At 38.4% G+C, this 27,088-nt stretch overlaps 1 protein-coding gene across 12 annotated transcripts in view; it reads right to left on the reverse strand.

The window, feature by feature from the left end:
• Positions 1–27,088, reverse strand: part of IPCEF1 (interaction protein for cytohesin exchange factors 1) — a 152,009-nt gene that overhangs the window by 119,313 nt on the left and 5,608 nt on the right. For 2 of the 12 annotated variants that reach the window (XM_045188921.3, XM_045188922.3), the window contains exon 1: positions 18,596–18,638. The exons of 6 other annotated variants lie outside the window; for them this stretch is intronic. The gene's annotated coding sequence lies outside the window, so the exon portion shown is untranslated. Of the gene's footprint in view, positions 1–15,630; positions 15,687–18,595; positions 18,639–25,866; positions 25,899–27,088 lie in introns of those variants that run through there. 4 more of the 12 variants (XM_045188923.3, XM_053913620.2, XM_045188924.2 and 1 more) reach the window with 4 other exon arrangements.

The following is a 27,088-nucleotide window of genomic DNA, read 5'->3' on the forward strand; positions in this document are numbered from 1 at the left end:
TACTTGCCTTTTCATCCAAACTTGCTACCTTAAACTTCTTAAAACCATAACATTTTAGAGTAAAAAAAATGACCTTGAGTTTGAGACCAAGAATGCAGTGCAATCCCCTCATATTTTTGTAGTCACAAAACTAAAACCCAGATATGACTTAGGACATCCTCTGTCAGAAAGATTTCATACACCTAGCTCCATCAGCTCCTCTCAGGAAGGTACACACATGGCCGAGGAAGAGGCAGGAGGACTAATACTATGGAGTACTAATACTAATACTAGGGACTATACTACACTATATACTAGGTATACTACATAGTATGTATATATATATATACATACATATATATACATATATATACATGTATATATACATATATACATGTATATATATGTATATATATGTATGTATATATATATATATATATATATATATACATACTATGTAGTATATCACTTACTAAGGATTATACTAATACTAACACCAGACTCTATTCTAGGTGCTTTCATATGGGCTCAAGTGATCTTCACAATGAACCCATTTTAGGAAGGACAAATCTGACACTCAGAAAGGTCAAATAATTTATTTGCTTGAATTCATCCATCTAGTCAATGCCAGACTCAGTTTTCAGAGCTAGGTTTGTTTAAGCCCTCAAAGGTTACTTTATTTCTACATCTCACCTTTCTCCTCTCCTGCAGGCACTGTACAAAATTCACATTTCGGTTAGCGTTATGGCCATCCTAACAAAATACTACTGCCTGGGTAGCTTAAACAACAGAAGTTTATTTTCTCACGGTTCTAGAGGCAAAAGTCTAAGATCAAGGAATTGCAGGTTTGGTTGAAGGCCCATCCTAACATCCCCATTTTAACTTAGGGACCTCTTTAAAGGCCCTATAGCTAAATACAGTCACACTCTGAGGTACTAGGGGTTAGGCCTTTAATATGTGAATTTTGTGGGGGACACAATTCAGCCCATAGCGTTGTCCAGAAGTACACCTTCTACGTGTTATCTTTAATTTCACCCCTTTTCCAAGTAATCTCTTTCACCAAATTATAAGAAAAATCACACAAGTTATTATGTGTATCTTTTGCAAATCTACATTTAATAATTTAATATTATTTTATTATCATTAATAAAACAATTTATGAACATTAATAATGTAATGTGAAAATAGATATGCATTTATCATGTCTTGATTGCTATCTATACCCTGTTCTTTGCTTCACTCTTCAAAAACAGTGAGTAAAAAATTCATGTCTGCTAACAGCATTAAGCTCCGTGCATGTGCTAAGTACCACACTATTAGAATCTTAGATATTGTGTTACTTTCCAAACTCACCAACCCATGGACAAATATGACCACAAGCAAGCAAACAAAAAAACTGGTCATAAGGATCTCACCATTAAAAACAAAGAAAGGCACCAAGGTTCTTCAAAAATCCCCAGAAGCTTTAGCAATTTTTAGGGGAGTGGAATGTAAAGAAAGCATAGTGAATTATGGAAAGCTATAAAAACAGAATGAGAAGGGGCCAAAAACTGTGATGAATATGATTATACTCCTTTCTCAAATATTGTAATGAGGGCCACAAATTTAAAATATTACCACTTCATTCTCTTCTTACAAAACTTATCCAGAAGTCAGCCTTCCTTTCCAAATCAGTGACTTTTATACACAACATAGAATGTAATACTTTATCTTAATTTCAGACATTCTAAGAAAAGACATTTCTAAAAATACTGTAAATATACCAGCCCCTAGCATAATGCAATGGGAAGGTAATATGCACTTGTAATTTCTAGATTATCCATAAGGTAGTAATACTTTTGAATGTTCTAATTTGTTATCAGTTTTCCAGGATGAGAATATTTTCAGTTTAAGGTTAGCTGTGATATCCACAGCTCAGGAGCACAAGAACAGCCCATTAGAAATGGGTTACACAGTTCTTCAGAGTTCTCATTTTAAAAGTGTAAACATGTACATTTATTTTTGAAAAGTAAGGAACTGCCTTACAAGTATATCAAGTCATCTTAGATGAGGAAAGTTTTGTAAAGGGACATATGGGGACAGTTAATGTTTCCTACAACACAGGGTCTCTCTCAAATACAGTGGTACCTCCTGTCCAGCGCCAATAATGATGAATACCAAATGAACTTTTCCCATAAGAAATTTTCTCTTATGGGGCTGCACTGTGACTCAAACAAGTCCTAGCCACGGCAACTGCAGCCTGAGCAAGCACTGCCTGGTCCTGAAACAATTTTTTTCTCATCAAATGCAACGAGGACCGGGTTTGACAAGGTCTGAAGCCGATGAGTTATGACTATAATAAGATTTGCAAAAAAATAAAAAAACTAACATTAAATATTATGTATTCCTTTCTACTCTTTCCTCCCAATGCATAACCATTTTAAAGCCCCACTGCTAAAGCCATGCTTAGTAACTGCTTGTTTGTAGCCTTCCCTTCAGTCAAGCTTCTTGAAAGAAATTTGCTCTTTTTGCTCTAAGTCTCACCACATATTTGTTTCTCAAAGACCTGCAAGTGGACCTCAGGCTCACGCTGCATCAGGGTCTCAGGTCAAAGCTGGCAGGCATTCTCGTACTGCTGGACTCAGTGGGTGCATTCGATCCCTTTCTTACTGACCTCCCACAGCGCAGAAGCCTTGCTTTCAGAGCTCGACTTTCTCCCAGTCCTCTCGCCTTCCCCTTCCTCTCGTCTCTCCTCAGGCTTCCTGCTCCCTTTTGTCTCCTTTAATCTTTTAAACATCGGTGTTCTCCTCTCCTGGGTCCTGATCATGTTCTTACTTTGTCGTGCTATATTTTCTTTAACTGTCACCAATTCCAATGAGTCCCACAACTACATTTTAAGCCAGGATTACCTTCTGAGCTCCAGAGATATCCATCATATTGCCCACTGACCATCTACCATTTCCATTAACACAATTTCCTAAACATAAATGAAAAAAGAACCCATGATCTTTTCTTAAAAATGTACTCTTCATCCTCATCTTGGTGAATGGCATCACCACCTACCTTGTCCCCAATCCAATATCTTCTTAGTTTCTTTATTTTCATATTATCAATAAATTGGTATATTAATTTCTAAATATAAAAATAACTTATTCAATTAAACTGTGAAAATCTTATTTAAATTACTTTTAAGTATATATTTTTATTTACCTTATAACAACAAATAGATGCCACAGAAATGTCTCAAAGAATCTAAGGAACAAATGGTATTTTAAATTAACACTATATAAATTATGCCTCCAAAATGTTTTAAGGGGCTAGAAAATTCTGATCTGTTTACTATTTGAAACATGTCCCTTTTTTTATTTGTCTATATTATTGTAATCATTAAGAAAAGATACTTTGAGTTAAATTGAGTTACTGTGAAGCCCAAACCTTGTTCCAGTTGGTAAGATTTTTCTGTACTATTACATAAGCAAACAAATTCTGAAACCAGAAAGGTCAGCATTCACACTTCCTGTCACTACTAGAACCAATAAGTAGAGACAAGAATTGAATCTTTGTGGGTGCTGTATTCAGATTTTGGCAATGTGAGAAGATGGCAGGTTAGGTATCCGCAAAAACAGTCTTAATAGTTCATCTCAAGCCAACCTCTTTTTAAGGAGAGGAAAGGGTAGGTAGGCATTTGAAAAAAAAAGGTTAATTGGATAACAGTTGCAGTTGGGAAACAATTTCCTAGTACTTCTTTATCTGTTGATAAACAATTCTTTTTCTGTGTCACAGAGTCCCAGATGTCCCCTCCCTGGAACACAGTGGTTCAGACACCACCAAATTGCAGACACCCTGGGGCGTGAAGGTTGAATTGCTCGTCACTTCCTGGAGTCACATGATTTGAGAATTCCAGTTCCTAGAATAACAGCTTTCCACATGCATTAATCACTTCCGCCTATCAACTGTGACTGAAGCCAAAATGTTTAACTCTTGAGTTCCCCAATCAGTTCCAAGATGACTTATAAAAAAGCCAGAAGCCAGACAGCCCTAAGGAGCTAAAACTTCATCTTCTGTTCCTGTTTCTGCCTCTGCCACGTCACTGTGTTCTTTCCTCTGACATTAAGAAAGGAATTAACCCTGTTCCTATACTAATAAACACATCACTTACATTTGTATACTCTATACAAAGTTAACTTGATTTTATTTTTATCATAAAACCAAATCTTTGGAGTAGTATCAGCTCATTTTGGAGATGGAGAAAGTGAGCAGAATGTGAGGAACTTGCCTAGGTGAGTAAAAGCAGAAGAATCAGAGCAAGTATGATGATCTAGTGCCCAACAGTTCTTCTCCCACAGGAATGCCCAGCAGATCGCACAGGTGGATGAGGTGTATACACACGCGCGCGCACACACGCACACACACATTATCAACAAAGATAATAAGGACAAACTAATCAAAGAACAGATCTATCTACCTGGAAAACACTAAAACATCTGCTCACTTTTTAAAGTCTCTCCTGTCCTGTTTCTTTTCCTAGTCTACCCTAAGATATTTTTTTTGCATCTTCTAACACTAAAGGAAATGCTATTTTCCTTTAGCGCTTATTAAGGAAATATCAGTAATATAATAATTGCTGTGGTTCTAATTGAATTCTCATTATGTGCTGGTTGTCTCACCAGTTGGCCTGAGCCTTTACATGAAAAATACATTGTGAAAGCCTGTTCTCAGTTTTGTAAAAGATAAAATAAGATAAGATAAGACCACAAAAGGAGAAGTCCTTTAAAATACCTTTTACCTTCAATAGTCTTAGAGGTAAGGTCTCATAGAACTGGATTCCTTCCCATTCAGGGCCCCACCTACATTATAATCAGGCCTTTAATACTTATTTGGATTTATTTTTGTGTATGGTATAAGTTTGTGATCGAGTTTCATTTTTTTGCATGTACCTGTCCAGATCTCCCAACACCATTGGTTGAAGAGGCTATTTTTACTCCATTTTTTGCTTCTTCCCCCTTTGTCAAATATTAATTGACCGTAGAGATTTGGGTTTATTTCTGGGCTCTCTGTTCTGTTCCATTGGTCTATGCGCCTGTTTTTATGCCATTACCAGTTTGTTTTGATTACAGTGGCCTTGTAATACAGTTTGAAAAAAGGTATTATGGTCCCTCTTGCTGTGTTTTTCTTTCTCAAAATTGCTGCAGCTATTGGGGGTTGTTTATAGTTCCATATAAATTTCTGACTGAAATGTTTGTTCTATATCTGTGAAATATATCATTGGTAAAAAAAAAAAAAAAAAACTATGGTACATTTACACAGTGGAATTCTATGCAGCAGAGAGAAAGAAGGAGCTCCTACCCTTTGCGACAGCATGGATGAAACTGGAGAGCATTATGCTAAGTGAAATAAGCCAGGCAGTAAGGGACAAATACCATATGATCTCACCTTTAACTGGATCATAATCAACAGAAGAAAAAAGCAAAAAAATATAACCAGAGACACTGAAATTAAGAACAATCTAACAATAGCCAGAGGGGAGGGAGGAAAGACAGTGGGGAGAAGGGTTTTCAGGAACTATTATAAAGGACACATGGACAAAACCAAGGGGCAGGGTGGAAGTAAGGGAGGGAGGTGGGTTTGGCTGGGGTGGGGGAGAGTGGAGGGGAGAAAATGCAGAAAATTATAATTGAACAATAATAAAGTAATTTTAAAAATAGCTATTTGGGCCCTGGCTGGTGTGACTCAGTGGATTGAGTACTGGCCTGTGAACCAGTCACTGGCTCAATTCCCATTTGGGGCACATGCCTGGGTTGCAGGCCAGGTCCCCAGTTGGGGGTGCACAAGAGGTAACCACACATTGATGTTTCTCTCCCTCTCTTTCTCCCCGCCTTCCCCTCTCACTATAAATAAATAAATAAATAAATAAATAATAGTTATTGGTTATTTGATTAACATCTGTCACATCAGACTGAAAGCCTCAGGGGAATAGAAGCAGTGAATGCTTTTGCTTTTACCTAAGCATTTAATAGTCAGTGTTCGGTAAATATTCACAGGACAATTCTATGGGACATAGGGCAAAGCATTCCTGTGCTTATGACCTTTCTCTAGGGAAAGAAAGCCCACAAAAAGTATAGAGATTAAGTTCTAAGAGTGGGAATCCTTAGAAATCTAAAAATTTTCTAAATACTGAAAATCAAGTGTTTTCTCTAATAACACCTTTTTAAAATTAATATAAGTAAATTGAGTTACAAGTAGCTCAGATGCCCAGGGTAGAGTTCAATGAAAAGATCCTTATTTCAAACATAATTATTATATAAAGCATAAGGCAAAGTGAAGAGCAAGGGATAGAGGCTTAAGTCAATTTCCTCTGTGGCAAACAGCACAGGTGGGAATGGCCCAGTATCCACCATGATGATGACAGTGTCCCAAGTCCTTTATGCGTCAGTCATGTATATTTCCACCTAGCTCGGGAGCTGGTAGTCCTGGACCAATAGGCCTCTGTACTTGAACATGGGACACTGATTCACCTATACATCTTCAGATAGGGAAGACAGTGTCAATTTGAAATTTTTGAACATTTATTGGGAAGTTAATGAAAATCAAAGTACAGAAACAAAGGATCAAGATTAATATGTGTAAATTCTTGACCTTTACTGTAGGCAGCACTTTGTAAAATACGTGGTGGGCTGTCCTAGTATTGGCCCCGTCCTGCACTGAAGGGGAGGTCTCTTTATTTTGTCAAGTCCCCTCCTTCTTGCACCTCCACTCTGGACAAGAATTGTGACCCTAGTCAGGTGAGAATACAGATTGTTAACTAATTCAACGGTGTCTTTAGATGAAGAGAGAAATGATTTCACACTGATCAGCATATATTTGCATTTCAGATGCTAGGTGCAAACACAACCCTCTCCTCCTCCACCACCCCCTGTGAAAATCACTACACACTCTCTAACCAAATGGTTTTTATTTTACTGAAATTACAGTGGGTTGCAAGTCAAAGTTCATAGGTATATTGGCTTTCAAATACAGGTTTGCTTTAAGCATCCTCTTTTTGAAAGAGTAAGTATGATTCTAGAATATTTTCTGAAGATGTATGCACAATCAAGTGTGTATGTTCTAGCTATACAACTAGTATGAACTCTACTTTCCATTGAGGGAAGGGAGGAACATGAGGCACTATGATGCTGTGTGGGTGGGTAATTACCATAATCCCTCCATACATGGACCATCAATTTGAAAAATTAGAATCCATTTAAATATTAACACAAAACCGTATTGGAGATATATTTGATATTTCAGAATGAACTTTGGATTTCAAATCTCTTCTTGTAATTATGAAAAAGCCTTATGAAGAGTAGACTATATCTGATTTAATTGTTTATTACCCTAGAGCTAAATATACTGTCTTCCAATTAAGTATGTGAAAGAAAGAAAGAAAGAAAAGAAGAAAGGAAGGAAGGAAGGAAAGAAAGAGAGAGAGAGAGAAAGGAAGAAAGAGAAAATTAGTTGACACAGGTTAGAAATGTAAGAATATAGGATTTCATTTAATAGAATACTTGTGTGATATACTAATATAATATTAACAAAATGATAAAATAATACTTTATTTGTATATAGCACATCACATGTTTTAAAGATTTTAATGTATATTTATTCAATTGACTTGCAAAATAACACTATGATAAGGAGAGGGTTACTAACTCTATTTTCTAGAAAAGGATAGAGGAAACGCTTTTAAACTATTTTTATGAGGCTAGTATAACCCTGTTACCAAAACAGAGAAGGAAGTTATGAGAAAAGAATATACACAAATACCCCACATGAACTCAAAAACAAAAGTCTGTTTAAAACATTAGCAAATAGCCCTGGCTGGTGTGGCTCAATGAATTGAGTGTCAGCCTGTGAACCGAAAGGTCACCATTTTGATTCCCAGTCAGGGCACATTCCTGGGTTGCAGGCCAGGTCCCCATTTGGGGACATGTGAGAGGCAACCACACATTGATGTTTCTCTCCCTCTCTTCCTCCCTCTCTTCCCCTCTCTCTAAAAAATGTAATTATTTAAAAAACATATTAGCAGATAAAATTCAGCAATATATAAAAGTATAATATATCCCAACAATGCATTTACTTTTGCTTTTGAAAACTGATCATTATAATTCTGCACATTGACAAAAGTAAATAGCACAATCATATAATGATAATAGCCCAATCAAAACCATAGTTAAAGCATTTGACAAAACTCAACAGCTATTTATGATAAAATTAAAAAGTCAGCAAATAATAGAAGAAATTTCTTCACTTTGAAAACTGACATGTACAAAAAGCTACAGCTAATATCACACTTCACGGTGAAAGACTGACCACTGCTCAGTTAAGATAAAAAACAATACTGGCATGTCCACCCTCACCAGTCCTACTCAAAATTTTCTGGTAGGTTTAGCCATGGTGGTAATGCAAGAAAAATAAATAGAAAGTGTAAATCTTTAAAAAGAAAAAAAACTATTTTTGTTCACTGACAGCATGGTTACATGTACAGAAAAATCTAAAGAAATCTACAAAGCAACTATTCAACTAATAAGTTCATTTATCGAGGCCTTAGGACACAATGTCAATATACAAAAACGTTAGTACTTCTGTACAATAGTAATGAACAAAATGAAAAACTATTTTTAAAAATAATACCCTTTACAATAGCACCAAAAAGCACAAAATATATATGGATAAATCTAGCAAAGGATATCTAAAACCTCTACACTAAAAACTATAAAATATAAACAAGAAATATTATACAATACAGCTGTGACAAGCAAGACAGAGTGACATCTGTATAAAAATATACACATTGATATAAAGGACACATGGACACTAATGGGAGGGTGGAAACAGTAGGGAGGTGAGGAGGGCTGGGGGTTAGTCTGGGGTGGGGGAAAAGGCAGAGAACTGTACTTGAACAACAATAAAATTAGAGAAAAGTATATATACACACACACACACAAATTGACAATGGAAGAAAAGAGAGAGTTAAGAAATCAATACACACTTTTATAGTCAATTGATTTTTGACAAAAGCACCACAGCAAATCAACACAGAAAAAAAAAAAGATTTTTCAATAATGCTTCTGAAACAAGTAGATACTCTCTTGAGAAAATATTAACTTTTATTCCTATCTCATAGACTTAAACATGAAAGTTGAGACTATAAAACTTCCAGAATATAATATAAAAATATAGAGGAATATTTTCAAAATCTTGAGGTAAGCAAAGCTTTCTTACCTAGGATACAGAAAGCAGTAAGTAAAAAAGAAAAAAATGAAAAATTTCTGCTCATTAAAAATGATATTAATAAAATAAGCAAACCATAGACTTGAGAAAATATTCACAAAACATATCTGGCAAAGGACCTATATCCAGAATATATAAAGAATTATTCCAAGTGAATAATAAAATGACAAATACTCCAATTTAAAATGGGCAAATGATCTGAACAGATACTTCACAAAAGATGTACAAATGGCCAGTCAGCACATAAAATAGTTTTCAGTCACAATGAAATACTACAATGACGGCAAAAATTAAAGAATGTTGGCGAGATGAGGATCAACTGGAACGCTCATACATTATTGAGGGAAGTGTAAAAGCCCACAACAGTTTTTTTAATGCTTGTCGGTTTCTTATCAAGTTAAATATAAATACCCTATGACCACCAGTTCTACTCTATAGTACTTGCTGAAGAGAAAGGAAAATACATACACATAGGGACTCGGACATGAACATCCATATTGACTTCGTAATAGTGTCAAGCTGGAAATAACCCAAATATCCATCAACAGGAAAAGAGGTCAACAAATTGTGATACAGTCATGGGATAGAATAGACAGCAACAAACGGAGATAAACTACTACTGATAACTGCAACAGCATAAATTAATCTCACACGCATTTTTCTGAATGAAAGAAGCCAAATTCATAATGGTACATGCTGTGTGATGCCATCGCTATGAAGTTCTGGAACACGAACGGACATAGAAAGAAATCAGAACAACACCTTCCTCAGAGAGGGTGGCAGGATTGACTATAATGGGGCCTGAAGGGAAATATTTTATACTGTGGTAATGGTGGGTTACATGAATGTAGGTATTTGTCAAAACTCAGAATTATAGTACTCTCAACCTGTACATTTCACTATCTGGAGACAACCCTTCAATAAAATAATTTTAAGCGTAGACGGTAATGAAACAATACTATTTTGATGACATGAAAGTTAAACCTGAAAACATATAAAGCAATTAAATAGGGTAAATTCACGTCCTGCTTCTGCTCAAGGAATGTCGACCCCTGAAATGAGGGAGACAGGAGGCACAAATTTGTTCTCCTTTCCACCTGACTAGAATCACAGTGTGCTTGTACTTTTAAAGATACACACTCTCTACAGCATGCCCCCATGCCCATCATTACCTTTCCCCCCATTTGACCCGGAAACTAAAGCCAACCTCACTCATCACCCAGAACCTACAGAAGATCCAGAACCCCACGCTAGCTGTGTTGGTAGAACCGTGAACGCCTTCAGCAAATGCCTTCCAGGGAGAGAAAAGTCTCAATATATGCCATGTCTGCCTTACTTGCTGACTTTGGAACCCAATTAAGGATAAGCCGTGACTCCACAGCGATTTTTCCTATTTAAATGGATAACATACTCTAGATTCAAATGTATAACTACATGTCTATCACATGGTTCTTAGTGCTCTGGTTGTAATTAAATAGACTGTTTGTACTTGAAGTATATTAAAATTCTCCCTAATCCTTCCTTCTTCCTCCCCCACTAGTAAAATATGAACTATTTATAAAACTTTCATTGTCTCTTCATTTGGTTTTACTTATCTGGACTCGTAAGCCATGCATGGTAAATTTCAGACCTGTAATTTGTGGTTTCCTGTGTCCAAGAGTACTCCACAGTTCTCATGTGACTGCTTTCCGAGTTAAATATTTACGCGCACACACGCCGGGTACACAGGCAGTTCATATTTGACACGATTTAACAGCATCTCCATCTGTTTCTCATCATAGCATGACTGGAAAATGCGCCTACTAAACATTTTTTAATATATTTGTCCCCAAAATTGCTTGTACCCTAGCCTTGAGACATTTCTATGTAGAGAAAACAAAATGAAGAGGCCCCTCTCAGGTCATTTCCTTCCCTGGCTTCAGGATCCTGTCTTGCTATCATTCATTACGTTCCAAGCCACACCAAAGCACAGGTCATGTCTTCTTTTCAATCAGAGTGTGAGAAGCACAAATTGAGATATGAAGGGGAAAATATCCCATGTAAATTTTTTAAAAAATAGCCTCCAAAAGCAACAACTGGGGTTGGGCGTGGGTTAGCAAGACTGCATTTGAAGAGAGTGCCCACGGATACGAACATGTCCCCAGTCTGTTGCAGGCTCTCAGCACACAGCTTCAAGCGTGGGCTTTCCAAACACAGAGGTGGAAAATCCGTGGCTTTTGAGAGGTCCTCAACCCTAGGTCCCCGAAATTTCAAATCACAACACAAACATCTGTTCTAATGCTCCCCCACCTAGTGAAGTCAAACATAGTTTAAATTCAGACATTTTTCTAGAAATATAAAGCAGGATTAAATCAATCATAAGAAAATTCTCTTTAAAATATTGATTTAGAATAAATTAATCTTGTCTATCATCCTGTTGTTTTGGGGTTTCAAGGCACTAATCTGTTTTCTCATTTTTATTTGTATGTTGTTATCATAGGAAATAATAAAGCAAAATTTAAAAGAAAGAAGATAATAACTCCAGAGTAATTATAAACCCTAGAAGCTAATCATAGTTCCTATGTATCAAAAAGCAAAAGTAAAAGGAATAATTCTTTTTAACAATTTTGAGACTTATTTTTCCAATTTGTGTCTAATTCAACACTTTGATTTTTTTCTTTTCTATTCTTCATTATCGTTAGGCCATTCATAGCTCATTACACTCTGGGGAAAACGTGGGTGGATAAAATAAAAGGAGAGACTAAAATAGGTGCAACTGCCTGCAACACCCCTGAGGAAAAGCTCCATTCTCAAGAAGCCTAGAAATCCTGGCTCTGATAAAGCATTTGACGCAAATGAGAATTTAAATAATACTTAATATTCTCAACTCCTGTCCCACTGATTAAAAAGTGTAACGGTAGATTTTTAGCCATACTATTTTTAGACCTTCAATTTTATGAAATAATAGAAAAAGTTGCTCAAATCCAGCTATTACTTTGTAGCACCTATAACTTAGAGAAGCACCTCCTAGGATATTATGTATTTTCTCAAATAATATACATATATTTTTAATAATAAGCCAGATAAAAAAAGATTACATAAAATCCTAGAAAATACAATATAATCTTTAGTAATGTAAAGCACATCAGATGTTGCCTAAGGTTGCGGGAAGTAGAAAAAGATTGGAGAGAAGGGTTACATTTTGTTGATTGTGATGATAGCTATATAATAGTAGACATGTTAAACTGTATACTTACCAAACTGTATACTTTTCAATGTTTTCTTATTAAACATCAATTATACCTCAATACAACTGGGGTGGTTTTTCTTGTAACATCTTAGCATGAGATTAGTCTCCATAAATTTGAGAAACAGAAGGAAGGCCAAAAATGTAAAAATCTTGCCTATCAAATCATCTTCCTCACTGATATTCACTATCTACTTTCATAAGTTTGAAATTTTCCTTACTAACAAAGTTCAATTTTTTTAAATGGATGCTTAAATACATCGAGATTTAGAATATGAAACAGCATTTCAAATCAGTAGGAGCAATGTGGCTTATTCAACGGACTAGCCATGTGGAAAACATCTAATAAAGCTATCTTTCATTAAAATAAATTTCAGGTGGATCAAAGATTTGAATATATAAAATAAAATAATAAAACTGTTATAAGTAAGTAGAGGAAAATATATTTCTTTGAGGTAATGAAAGGCTCTTTACAACAATATACTAAATACAAATTCCAAAAAGATTAGTGAATGTGACTACCTAAAAAATTTTTTTTCTTCACAGAAAAAAAATATCATACAAAGTCAAAAAACAAAGTGATCAAGTGGGGAAAATATTTCAGCACATATGACAATGAGTTCATTTTCACTGATATATAAAGACCTCTTACAAATCAGTTATAAAAGACCATTAAACTAATAGAAAAGTCAGCAAAGAACTTAGAGGCAGTTCATAGAAAAGAAACTCAAATGGTTTAGAGCATATGACAAGTCAACGTCAGTCCCAAAGAGATGGAAAGCAAAATGTCAATGAGATATCAAAAGGCAATTCTTAAAATACATGTCATTAAGATAGATATGTAAGTGGGAACAAATCAAGATGTTGAACAATCTACATTGCATGTCTCCACCTCTGTAAAAATAACTATGCATGTGTATGTGTATACATATACATACATATTTGCATATACAGAGATATACATGCTTAACTATGCATAGAACATGCTAGAAGAACATTGTAAAAACTGGCAACGGTGGTTACCTCTATGATGGGAACCTGGATGTCTTAAGTGAAGAGTCAACATATTTTTCCATTATGTGTTCTTTTACAATCTTTAAACTTTTAAACATATGTCTGCATTACCTTTTCAATGAAAAATAACTACTTGATAAAATAAACTAAATTATTTTAGTCAAAAAATATTGACTGAGCCCTGGCTGGTGTAGCTCAGTGAATTGACCACGGGTCTGCGAACCAAAGGGTCACTGGTTCGATTCCCAGTCAGGACACATGCCTGCGTTGCAGGCCAGGTCCCCAGTTGAGGGAGTGCAAGAGGCAACCACACACTGATGTTTCTCTCCCTCTTTTTCTTCTTCCCTTCCTCTCTCTCTGAAAATAAATAAATAAAATCTTTAAAAATATATATTGACTGAAAACCTACTTTGTGCCAACCACTATTGTAAGTGCTGGGACTACACCTTGGGTGAACAGCGTAAATCTCTGTCCGCACAGCTCGAACATGCTTCTGGGGGAGGAACAGTAAAAGTCTCAAATGAATCCTATGCGGTCTGCACAGTCTCGATTGTAACAACCGTGTTTTCTTTGGATGTGATATCTTTGAATAGAAGTGAATATATTTAGTTTTACATAAAATAGTAACTATAGCAACATTCTTTGGAACTGACACAATTGTCATCATCATAATTTCAATAGCCCTTGTCGAGTGAGAAGCAAAAAGAGGTTTGTGGTTCATGCTTTTATATGTATTCATATAATTTAAGAATTTTTTCTCCTTGAAACAAAATATTTCTAATCTCTCTGCCTTTGTTTTATAGTTTACCTATTGAACAGTAAGCCTCTCCTCTCTTACCACTTAATTCATTATTTTAGGATTCAAATCGAAGTTATGTCCTGATGATTCAGGACAAAAATAATCCCAAAGACTTTTATTGTCATCCATATACATGTAATTTCCATCAGTGTCCTAAGTTCTCATTTTCATTGTGTCTCTAGAACAACTATGCCAACAAAATGTAAAATTATAGCCTTGTTTCATGTATGAAAATACAATATTTTGGTTAAAAGATTAACATTTCTCAAGTATGGTTGATGAACACTTGATTTGCTCAATGCTCTGTTAAAAAGAGGTTACTGAGCCAATGAACTGGGAAATACTGCTTATCAAATTTCTCCACAATGAAAATTTTTCCCACATTTGAGATTTGCAATGCGTGTTTACATTGCACTATTGCAATACTGCATTACATTTGCATGTGAGATGAAGAGGTTTGCTTCACTTTTGAACCTCTTTTTCTTTCTTCCTTCTGCCACAAGTTAGCCCTGTGATTTCATTTCAGGCTTAGATTTTCTCCAGCCCTAACATTCTCATGCCTAAAATCTAAGAGTTGAGACCAGATGATGTTTTAGGTCCCATTCTACTTTATCATTCTAGATTCTTGGTCTCACTTTAGAAATTAAGCGACTTAAGCATTTAATGTTACTGTTTTGAAACAGAGCCAAATAAATAATAATCAGCAATTACTGAATTCCAATGTATGCTCCATGATTAAAAATTAGTGTGATATGAAGTGCAACCCAAACTAAAACCTGACTGGTGCCTTATGAATAGCAAGAAATAATATTTCAAATTCTTTTTCAGGGCAACTAAGCATAAGTCTCCTAAACTGACACAAAGAAATAATCCAAACACCAGACTGCACAAACAAAAATTGTGGGTGTAGGTTCTAATTTTTCTGCAAAACAGGAGGAAAAGGTTAAAAATTACTATTTCAAAAATCAACTAAGAGTAATATTCTTAAGTAAATCTTCAGATTAACACCTCTGTCATGATTTCCAATATCAAGCATGCAAAAAGGAGAATAGATTATATTTTCATGGAGCCCCTACTCATTTGGCTGTCAAACAGATTCGTATCAGCCTGTGTTAAGAAAGTTTGTAACCAGTCTTGGTTTAAGAACGACTGAGGGAGCAAATGATGAAAACCAATAAATCTCTTGACATCAGGGGAAGTTACAATCTAAGCTCAAGTCTTTGTCTCAGTTCTGAATCTTTGTTTTCCTCTCAGTAAGCTGCAGAGGATTTCCTGGCCCGCCCTGGTGTTCACGCTGCAAAAACGTCTTATTCATTCCTAGCTACCATGAGGCTTCCACCTGCAAGAATGCAGCACAACATACCTCTGTCACAAGGAGCACAAGCACACTCTCGGTCCCCTGGCGAGCAGAAAGTGAAAAGACCCAGTATGTGTGAGTTTGGAACGACTGAAATCCAATATCACCCACCAGATTTCTTCCTCATAAGGATAATCCTCTGTGATAGAACACAACAATAACCAACAACAACAAAAGCAAAATCCAGTTTTTTAAAAAATACAGAACAAAAGAGATTCAATTCAAACCACTCCCCCACATCAAAATGTGGTAGAAAACAACCCTCCTTTTAACAGAATACCAACAGGACTTTTAAAATTATAGCCTCTCTTTCAACTAACCCTCTGGCCAAAGAACTTTTATTGGATGCAACTTTAAAACCAAGCCAAGAATTTCCCCTTCCAGTGCCCTTCATAAGTATGTGCGGCCATGGGACTGGGTCTTCCTAAATTCTGATTATCTCTTGACCTTGATCACTATACCTGACTTCCAAGGCCGCCAGGGTCACAAACAGCCTAATTTAGTTCTGAAGTTTGACAAAGCATTTTCTATAGTCTACCAGCTAAAGGTAAACCTTAAAAAAGGAATCATTTGTTTCCGTATTTAAAAGATGCAGTTTCTACCAAGAAGCCCTGCTACAATTTCATTAATTCGTATGTAGGTCACATGCAACTGAAAAATGAAGGACCATGATGTTTTCATACTTCATACCCTGTGACACAGCTGACCTATTGATTTTTTTTGAGGCTAATTTACCTTCTGGGCAAAGCCCATGAATGACAAACATTTATCTGAGAGCCTAAACTTAATACACCAAGAAGCTAACACTGGTTGTTTCTATGCATGTGTTAAGAACTTTTTAATTAAAATATCTTGAAAAACTTGGAGGAGATTCCCTCCTTCGGTAAATGGAACTGCAGAGTCAAGCATCGTGTGGAGGTTCTGCTTGAACTCCCACGTCTTCTATGCCAGTTAGGAGTATCCTCCCCATCCCCATCCGTAGAGACTTTCAAATCACTAGAGAAACCACCAGGCAGAAAGTCAGTACAAATACCCTCTGAGCTAAGAGAAGTTGTCGTTTAATGAGGGAGCCTCAAGAGAGAAAGGGAGGCTGGGTAGTGGCTCTGTTATAAAAGAGGTGAATTATAAGGCCAGAAAAAGTTGTCAGTAAAAGTATGTGTGACCAGGAGGTCCCCCAAAAGCCTTACAATATTTCAATGCTCAGCTGATCTTGAAGCAGGCCTTTTGGTGACCCTGGAGGGGATTGTGGTTAGGGAGACTTGAAATCAATATGATCTAATGGAAAAGCATTAACTGCTGCCTTGTAGAAGTACAGGCCCCCAAAACTAGATCAGCTTCATTTCCTAATGATCTTCAAAGTGTCATTGGGTTGGATCCTCAAATAACCCAATTCATTACGGGGGTTTTCCTCGGTGACAGAGGACCCTCTCAAGCCCAGCATGTTGCCATGCAAAGCCTTGACAGAAAAGAGTATGAATTAGGAGAGAGGAAGGATGAAATACAGTAAATCCTTACCATCCTCATGCACGAGGAACAATACCTCCTTTTACAGAAATACTTTTACATGAGAAAAACTGAAAGAATCTTCAAAAAGATACAGTCTTTGTTGTTGGGCAGTTAACAGTTCAAGGATCTAGATTAGGTACTTATCAGATCGATTTGTGGGACAAGCAGGCCAGATGGTTTGGCAATCCAAAATAGCTCTGTTGGAAAGATTTGATTGGCTAATGCACACACTGGTGTTAGTAGCTCATAACAACTGAAAGACTTTTCCCTCCTGCGAATATGTTCATTTTAACCCAGATTTAACAGTGGAAAGAGTCTGGAAGTCAGACAATCTAGACAGTGAACTGAGCGTTACCTCCAACAAGCTGTACACATTTGGAAAATCGCAAAACCTCTTTGGATCTCAGTTCCCCACCCATACAGCGGCATGGTCAGAGTAGACAGAGTCTGAAGTCCCTCCCTGCTAAAATAGGTTTGGTGTCTGATTCTATGGAGTAAGCTCTAGCATCAGACATCCAAGACAGGTGAGCAGGGGCCTCCCAACACTCAATTGCAAGACTAAGAACACATGCCTGGTGGGATGAACCAAGCTGGGAGACACTGAGGAGCAGACAATTAGACTTGAATTCAAACTTTAGCTAGATGATCAATCAGTAGAGACAATTTACTAGTAAAGATCAGGAAATAGAGTACTCCAAAGGGGGGAAACCTTCTGTAAGAGAGAGTAAACTAGAGTCAAGCCTCAGCTTAGCCATCCCCCAGCAGTATGGCCTTGGACATGACACTTAACCGTTCTGAGCCTCAGTTTCTTCCATGGGGATAACGCTGTCTGCCCCCCAGACAGCACAAAGTCTTTGTATTGATATAAAAACATGCACACACACACTTGTAGATTGTAAAGTAGTCATAGCTCATTGGTTCCACATGAACAGGAGCTAGAAGGAGGTGTCCTTCTCAAAGAATAGAACAAAACAAACAAAACAAAAAGTCTAGAAAAACACTTTTAAGAAAACAGCTTCCTATTTGCCCATTCCTAAGATACAGACACTGAAATGCCAATATGTGAAACTTCCCCATGCAGCCTGTTGAGAAACAAGGAGCCTTTGAACCCTGTTTTCTGCCTTCACTTGAAGGCTGGTGCAGAAAGTTCCAAGCATTGTTGAGGATTCCTCACTGGCCAGGGGTCTCCCTCCAGTGACATAAGACTCACGTCCACATGGTAAAAAACATGAGCCTGTAGGGTGTAGACAGCAGTGTTCAATGCCTAAATGTAGTCCAGGATGGAGGGGGGAATCCCTTGCTAATTTGCTCCCAATGAATGCAAAGCACATAGGAGCAAGTATTTAATCCAAAGTGGAAATGACTATACCCCATGTCTAGGATGCTGCGACTACCGGGAACACCAAAACTTGAAAGCAAAGTCACTTTGGAGGGATTTGCTGAGCCATATGCTCTGCTCACTTACCCTGCTTTGACGAATGCTCTGGTGTCTGTCTTCTTGTCCTGGTGTCTCGGCTCAGAATAGCTGGCATTCCCATCAAGGCAACTGAGTCGTACATAACTCTGGAATGTTTGTGAGTGTTCACAAAATAAAACTAATAGTACTCTAGCGCCTCGCTCAAACCTTGCTCGAGAATTCCCTCTTAAGTCCCTGTTATCTATGCAAAAGTGGCCCCAGTTGATTAGTCAAGCTGAAAATCCAAGTGCAGAAATCTTCACAGCTTGTGTTGTGTTCTAGGGTGAAATCCAGCTTTAGCTGGAAAACCTTGGCCAAGTTTGACAAAGATTTCTAGTTCAGATCCTTCTCTTTGAGAGAATGGTTGCAACTGAATCTAACCAAGAAAGGGTGTTTTTATTATAATTCACATGATTATAAGGGACCTTAAAGGATGATCTTGTCTGTTTTCTTGCAATGAAATACACGGAAAATATTTGGTTTTCAACAGGCATTTGTTGAATGTTAAGTACTCAGGAATGGGGATTTGTCATATTACGTGATTAACATTCACACTCCCAACTAAGAACAACTCTTTGCTTTTTCTGTTAGGATGGTAAGAGAGGTAGGGATGTATGGCCTAACAAGGAACCAGAAAATAGGACATTTAGCATATTTTGCTTCAGGCTTCTAATAGATGGAAAGAGCAAGGCTGTTATAACTGACCTGCACTTTAAGTGAATGAATAAAACATTCCTGCTGCAACCCATTAATTTACAAAAATAGCCAAATCTTCCAACATGTTTGAGAAAGTAATACACTCCATGGGGTCATCAGACCATAAAAACTATTGCAAACTTTCCCCATTTTGAACTGTACACCAAGATATCCAAACATAAAATAATATCCAAACATAGAATAATCATAAACTAAAAGCCTAAAGAGTATGATTTATATGTCCACAGCCATTTGCAGTTTTGAAAAGAATTAAAGGGTTCTTCCTTAAACCATGACCGTGGAAGTACAGCCCAATGTCTTCTGGGTGCGTCTGACACCTGCCGCCGAGTTATATTCTATAGGAGTGAATGCTGTTACATTGAAGCTCCTGCCCACAATCCAAGTCAGCTTCCTCTCTTTCCTTTCTGAGAGGTCTGTATTTTAGACCAAGGTTTGGTATCAACATGCAGATTTGCCTATAAATGGTTAAATGTTCTATCCGTTCTGGCATTAGGGAGCCATGAGCAAGACTCCTAAGAAAGCATTTTCCTTCATGATAGTCAGGGAAAAAAGAAATTCTACTCTGTTCCAATTTGAAAGAATCTATCCAGTCCCAAATTTCCATTGTGATGTTTAAAGAGATCATATAAAATTAATAACAAGTCTAAAGAAAACTAAAGTTAGAGGGGGAGCAAAAAAGATGTTTTTAGTTCTGAACAGATTAAATGAACTGCCTTTGCTACAACGATGTTTTCCTGATAAAAGAATGTTGTTTTGCTACGGGTAATTATGGTAATAGGAATTAAAGTAATTTAAACTCTACCGAAAGGAGAGTTTAAGAGATTCTCATGTTTCAGGGAAACCTAAGAATATGCTTAAAATTCTGGTTGTTTATGCTGTCGTTAAAATAGCTGTGCAGGTACCAGATTAACTTTATGCATCAAAGGAATCAATAATTATGAATAAAACTACTAAAATAACCCAAGTTTCCCCTATCTAGGATGTTTCCATTTGCTATATGCTTTGATTGGAGTGTTAGGTTTTCTATGTGAACCTAAATGCCATCACACTGCATCATTTTCCAGTTCAGAATATTTGAACTTTTCCTCCAATACACAATTTAAGGAAGTAAATGTCCTCCCCAAAGACACTAAATGTTCCATATCTAGCCAATGACCACATTGGTATAATAATCTGGAATCCCTAGCTACGCTCGATTTATGAAAAGATGCCCTTTTATAAATTTCACAATAGCCTGATTTTCATTTTGTAACTGTGTTTCATTGTTTAGTGTCATTAGTCATTCCCATTCAGTGATGAAGTGACTGCTGTTGGAGGCCCGATGCCACAGGTTAAAGTCAGACAAATGAGTCACGTTGGATTTGGTCCCGATTAAGTGCTTGCCAGCAGTATAACAGATGAGTCTATCACTAGCACTTTAAAATGACTTTTATTTTTGAGCCCCTGTATTAGTTCCCTAGGGCTGCAGTAAAAAAACACCACCAACTTAGTGGCTTAAAACCACAGAAATTTATCCTCTCACAGTTCTGCAGATGAAAGGAATGAAATCAAGGTGCCAGCAGGTGGGCCCTGCTCCCTCTGAAACCTGGAGGAGAGAATCCTTCCCTTCCTTTCCCAGGGCTTCTGGTGGTTGTTGGCAGTTGCTTGGTGTTTGTGGGCCTCCAGCAGCCTAATTGCAAATCTCCATCTTCATCATCATGTGGCATTCTCCCACTCTGATTCTGTCTGCACAGGGCTGATTTCCTCTAAGGCCATCATCAGTCACTGGATGAGAGGCGCACTCCATGATGGCCTCGTCTTAACCAGCTATATCCACAAGTACTCTATTTTTAAGTAAGGTCACATTCCGAAGTCTTGGAGGTCAGGGCTTCACCATGGGGGATGATGGGAGACAAGTCAGCCCATAACACCCCTAATACCTTGAATCTAATCCTCTTCTGCCAGTAAAGTTTTCACATGCCAATTGAGTCTCTGCCTGGTAAGAAAATGGGATATGTGCAAAGACAGAAGGCCCCCTTGGTTTGTATTGTTTTAAATTTCTTCAAAGCATTTCCACTTCATCTAGTTGGTCCATACAACAAACCATGCTGGTTAGGCAATTTTAGTCTCAGCTTTCACAGATGAGAAAAGTTAAGTGTGGAGAAGGGAAACGCTTTTCTGGGTAGCACATAGCAGTTGCGTGCTAGGGGCAGGTCACTCAGGTCTGCTCACCTAGATCTCTTCTGCTCCCACTAATAACCAGCACCTGTTACAAAGATCACCAGGGTGGGGCCATGGACACTCGGTGTGAACACTCATCCAGTAGGAACTGGATGTTCTCAAACTTAACACGGTGTTGTTATGCAAAGGGTACAGGAGGGGTCCTACAACTGTGATGAGTCTTCACTGGGTTGTAGACTGTCCAGGATGGTTCTGATGGGCATGACCACCACTGTCCCTCCAGTCCCCTTTGTTCCTGCTGGTTCAAAAGCACCCCCTACATTCTACCACTGCGCCGCCTAAGAACTGGGCTACACAGACAACCACTTACGTGCAATCATGTTAGGGCACAGCGAGTTCCCTGAAAATAAGGAAAAGTTCCTTCTCACTACCTCCTCAATAAGGAAACGGAAAGGAATTTCACTTAACATCTCCAAGTAGAAAGTGTATCTATTCATACTCACCCTTTGTCTCCTAATTCTTGGCCTCAAATCGCTATTTTACGTTTAAAAAAATGTAAATAAAAGAAAACAACACAGTGTCCTGGAGGATGGCAGCTAAGGCCACAGGCTCGGAGACACACGAAGAGCTAGGTTGGGTCCCGTGTCTGCCTCTGCCGCGCAGGGTGGTCTCAGACAGGATACTTGACCTCCCTTAGCTTTAGCTTCATGGAAATAACAATATTGCCATTCCCAGCATTGTTTTGAGAAGTGATAGTTTTGAGAATTGTTCCGATAAAACTAAGTTGTAATGCCTGGAAGGAACGTAGCAAGTGTTCTGTAACATCACTGGTTTTTGTGATGGTCCATAGCATTTTCATAGCAGAAAATGCTATGGACCATCTATTCAAAAGTCTACTATGCTGCGATTTTAGATTAATTCATATTCCACACTGGATTATTTGGTTTTTACCACTGGGCATAAGGTTTGTTCTGTTTAATTAATTCTTTCATTTCCATCTGAACTAATTTTCACTGAAGATCTGGTCAATTATTTTTTTTAAAGTGTTAGACAAACACTTTTTTGAAAGTGTTCATCTACCAGGGGTGTCAAACTCTTTTTCATCGGGGGTCACATCAGCCTCGCAGTTGCCTTCAAAGGGCCGAATGTAATTTAGGACTGTGTAAATGTCACTACTCCTTAACTAGGGGTAAGGAGCTCCACGCTGTCGCCGGGTAGAAACAAGGTGCCGGGCCAGAGAAAAACAAGCTAGAGGCCCAGATTTGGCCCCCGGGCCTTGTGATTTCCACCTGCGATACACTCTAGTAATTTGGGGCAAGTTTAAACTGGCTAACTTTCCAGTTTTGACTACTTCTATTTTAACATCTGTGTCTCTTTGGGAGCCCTGTCTTTTGCTTACATCTGTTCGTCTTTTTGCCTCTTTGTCTGCCAAGTATCTCTCAGTTGATCATATCTGAGACAAATTCATTTTAATACCTACAAGCCAAAATATTCGATTTCAGCTAAGTCATACGGAACCCTGTCATCGTGACAGGCTGCCCTGGGAAGCAGGGTGTCCAAGTCCCTCACAGCAGTTGTTTCTCCACTCCAGAAAAAGTTTTTCTGCTCTCTCCCCGTGGATACCAAGCCGATAAGTCAACATTCCCTAATAAACAAATAATTACCCTTACACTGGCAAATCTAAATTTCATTTAGAAGTCTTAACTATTGAATTGACTATTGAACTTCCTAGAAAGTCATCCAATACAGGTTTAGAAGTAGTAATAGATCATCCAGAGACTGTAACCCATTTTCATGTGATTCCAGGAACTAATTAGACGGCCCCAGATGGGACCTTGTTTGCTTCTCCTTACTTTAGAGCTATTGCAGGATTTTGTGGCAGTCTTAATTTCAAAGGGGGTCCCCCACAACAATTAAATACCATGAGTCATAAGTGTCATCTGTTACATTGCAATGAACCACAAACTTTAGCACACTATAACTAAAAAGCAACTTTTGCCATATTTTTGGTGAAAAATTAAAAGGTAGTTACATTTTTGTTCAATTATTTTAATTCAACATTTATTTTGTTATCAGATGATTAAGGTAGTCCAGATAGGTTCCATTAATTTAAAACATTGGGAAAAAAATAGAAAAGTACAAAGACCAATATAACTACCAGCTATAAACCTACTGATGATATATTCACCTTTTAACATGTTACCTCAATCTTGCTTTTCTAGTGTTTTCACATAGTTGAAAATGTTGTGTTTCTGCTTCTTTCACTTAGCATTAATACTAATCATATTTCCATAAACATCATTTTATTGATGGTGTTCCTTTATATAAATATACCACCATTGGCTTAACCACACTGATAACTAGGCTTTTACTTATTTTTAATAAATAATTATTTTTCAAAAATCATGCTCATTTTAGGAAATTTAGAAAATATGAAAAAGTACAAAAAAGACAAGATAAATTGGCGGTTACGTTCTTAGCACGGCTGTAGATTTGGAAATTGAAGAAACTATATTGATAACTGCCATTTCACGGAGACCCAGGCAGCGGCAGGCACTAGGCAATCATATTTCTAGTATTTCCAATCCCCACTCTGCAACACAAAAGGTCAGTTTATTATAACCACCCCTTTACAGGTTCAGAGGTCATAGCACTAGTAAGTGGTCAATGCAGATTTTGAATGAATGTGTCTCACCCCAAAGCGATGTTTTCTCTTGACTATAATTCACTGCCCTCCCCATCATCACCTCTACTTCCCCACTACTTCACCCACCACCGTCACCATTTCTACCCTCACCACCTCCACCGCCGTCTGCACCACCACCACCACCCCATCACCTCAATCACCAGCTCCAACTCTACCCTACCACCACCTCCATCACCACCACTGATCACCACTTGCACCGCAACCTCCATCGCCACCTTCACCACCACATCCTCCTCACCTCTTTTCATCTCTTCCCATCCCCACTTTCCCATTCTCCTCCTCCCCTGCTTCACTCTGACCTTTTCCAACCTGCATTACCTTATGGGCCTGGGCACCAGAGATGAAGCAAAGGCTACCCCACCACTCTCATTTCATGAACAATCCCAACCACTCATTCATTCATTCTTTCATTCAACAAATATCAATAGGAACATACTCTGTGGCAGGCGCTGTTATGAGTGCCCAGAGGACAGTAATTCCCCCCCTTGCAGGATTTTTTTCAACACCAAAAAACTTATTTTTTAGAATTTGCTCTCACACACCCCTTGCCATATTAATCTGCTTGCAAGCTGTCAACCTGTGCTCGGGCGGCCAGCTCGTACGGCCTAGCCTCCACACTGCATGGAAAGCAGAAGTGAGCGGCTCAAGAAGGACACCCGAGTCAAAAGGAAAGTCTCAGGCAATAGTCATGAAGTAATTTCTTATCGCTCATTGCCACAGCAAGCTACCACAGGAAAGAGCTTCCTGTTTCCATACTCAGATGATGCGTATTTGCTTAATGCAAGCGATCGTTCAAACGTGAATGCTCTCCAGAAAAGACACGGATATATACAGAGAGAAAACAAAGGACATTTAAAAATACATTAAAGAATGAGCACACCAGCAAACACATGAACTGAAGGCCTTTTCCTCCTCACTTCATGATGTGAGCGGGGGGACCAGTGTTCTTTCGGCTTGCTTTCCATGTAAAATCAATAGCTGCAGAGGAATCAGACTCTCTGCGGGTCTGTACAATGCCTAGGACAGCATTAGGAATGAATGCACGCGCTGAAACGCTAACAAAGTCCACTACGGTAGTCCAGGACGCATGCCTGCATGGGTTATAACTCTGACTCCCACACTTCAATTTTTTTTTTTCACATACACACCAGCAAAAACCCCAAAGGCTCCAGGTGCCCTAGGGGGGAAAAAAAACCTGTGAAACAACATCACTCAAGTTCTCATTTTCATACAGAGATATTTTGTCATGCCTGTGACTTTCATTAGAGTAAAATCCCCTCCAGCTGCCTTCGCACAAAGGGGGGATTCTCCACAAAGAAGACACTTTCTCAAAAGGGGGCAGCCACAGAGGGTTTCCTCAAATGAACTCCTCGGGACCCAAACAAACGCAGAATTGTTCTTTTCTAAACCAAACCCATGATCTGCAGTCTAAGCACCCCTTAATACAACATCCATTGAAGAAACAGAGCAAAGCAGAGTGAGCGCACAACTCCTCCAAATCTCCAGAAGATTTGAAGAGTGCCTCTAGCCCTGGACTTCACAGCAGGAGGTTTGTAAAGAGCTGCACAAATACCATGTCCCAAGAGTCCCGTTTTACAACTCACTGCTCTAGAGAGCACGAAGCTGTCAATTACCTTATCATCTCGCAATGCCAAGCACTGACTTAACAGATCCACCAAGAAGGGATTTTACTTACAGGCAATAAGAAGACAGTAAATCCAAGAGCTGGCTCTTTCTCCCTGAGTTTCAGCAAACTCATAATACTCTGAGGCAAAGGGTAAGGGCTCCACTCCGGGCAGCCACTGCTCTGGAGCCTCAGTGAACGCAGGGCTACCATTAGAAGCTGACCAGAGAGTAAAGCTCTTTCGAAAGAAGGGGAAGTGTCATCTCTACTTCCCCAATTTTATTGTTCTTCCTTGTTACTATTACTGAACCTGTCCTTGATTCCAAATCCAGGATATCATCCATGCAAAGCAGGCACGTCCCACCTGTCTGGCTGCACTGATCGCTGAACTTGACCCAGCGCGTTCATTTCCAGGGCGCGCATATGGAGCATCACAGGGTGTTGCTTTCCTGTTTTCCAGGCAAAGATGCTTATTCCCAGGCACGGAGGGTGAGATCATTTGCAGAGCTGTTCTTGGGATATTTCACTGAGATGCCATCTTTTTATTATCAACATCTTTTAGGCTCAATCTTCATTCGAACTCCCCTTCTTTCTCTTCTCATATTTCCTAATACTCTACTAAATAGAGAGTACATATAAATTTCCAAAAAGTATTGTAGGATAAAAATAGGTCTTGGCCTGCCTGCCATTCCTTTGCAGCACATATGATAGATTCTCTGACTTCAAAACTTTTCTTTCCCACCACACATGAGGATGAAAAAATGGCAGACTGAAGGTTAGAGATATTTGAACTCATCAGCAATGATTTCTTTCCCTTCTACCTCTCCTTTTCAACACCACCAGCCTCTTGTTTCTCCGTACCTTCTTGGGAAAAGAATACAATCTTACTATACTTACACTCACCTTTCAAAGAAAAGGTAACATGTCATTAGAAACAGTCTCGGGCCCAAAGCCATTTTCCAAAATGTGGTCCCTACATCGTGAGCATGTGTATTAGCTACCGACAGCTGCAGAACAGATTACCCCGACCCTTAAAGGCCTAAACCAACGAACACCTGTTACCTGTTACCATAGACTCTGTGTCAGGAATCCAGACCCAGCTGAGCTGGCTTCTCTGGCTAAGGACCTCACACAAGGTCACAGCCCAGGGGTCAGCGATTACAGAGCTCAGCTGGAAAAGGAAACTCTTCCGAGCTCTCACACAGTAGTTGGAAGGATTGGGTTGCTTAGGGGCCATGGGGCTGAGGGCCTCTGTTCAAAGCTAGCTGTGGACCAGAAGCCACCTCCGTTTCTC

Source organism: Desmodus rotundus, chromosome 11 (assembly GCF_022682495.2).
Source record: "Desmodus rotundus isolate HL8 chromosome 11, HLdesRot8A.1, whole genome shotgun sequence".
Taxonomy (NCBI): Eukaryota; Metazoa; Chordata; class Mammalia; order Chiroptera; family Phyllostomidae; genus Desmodus; species Desmodus rotundus.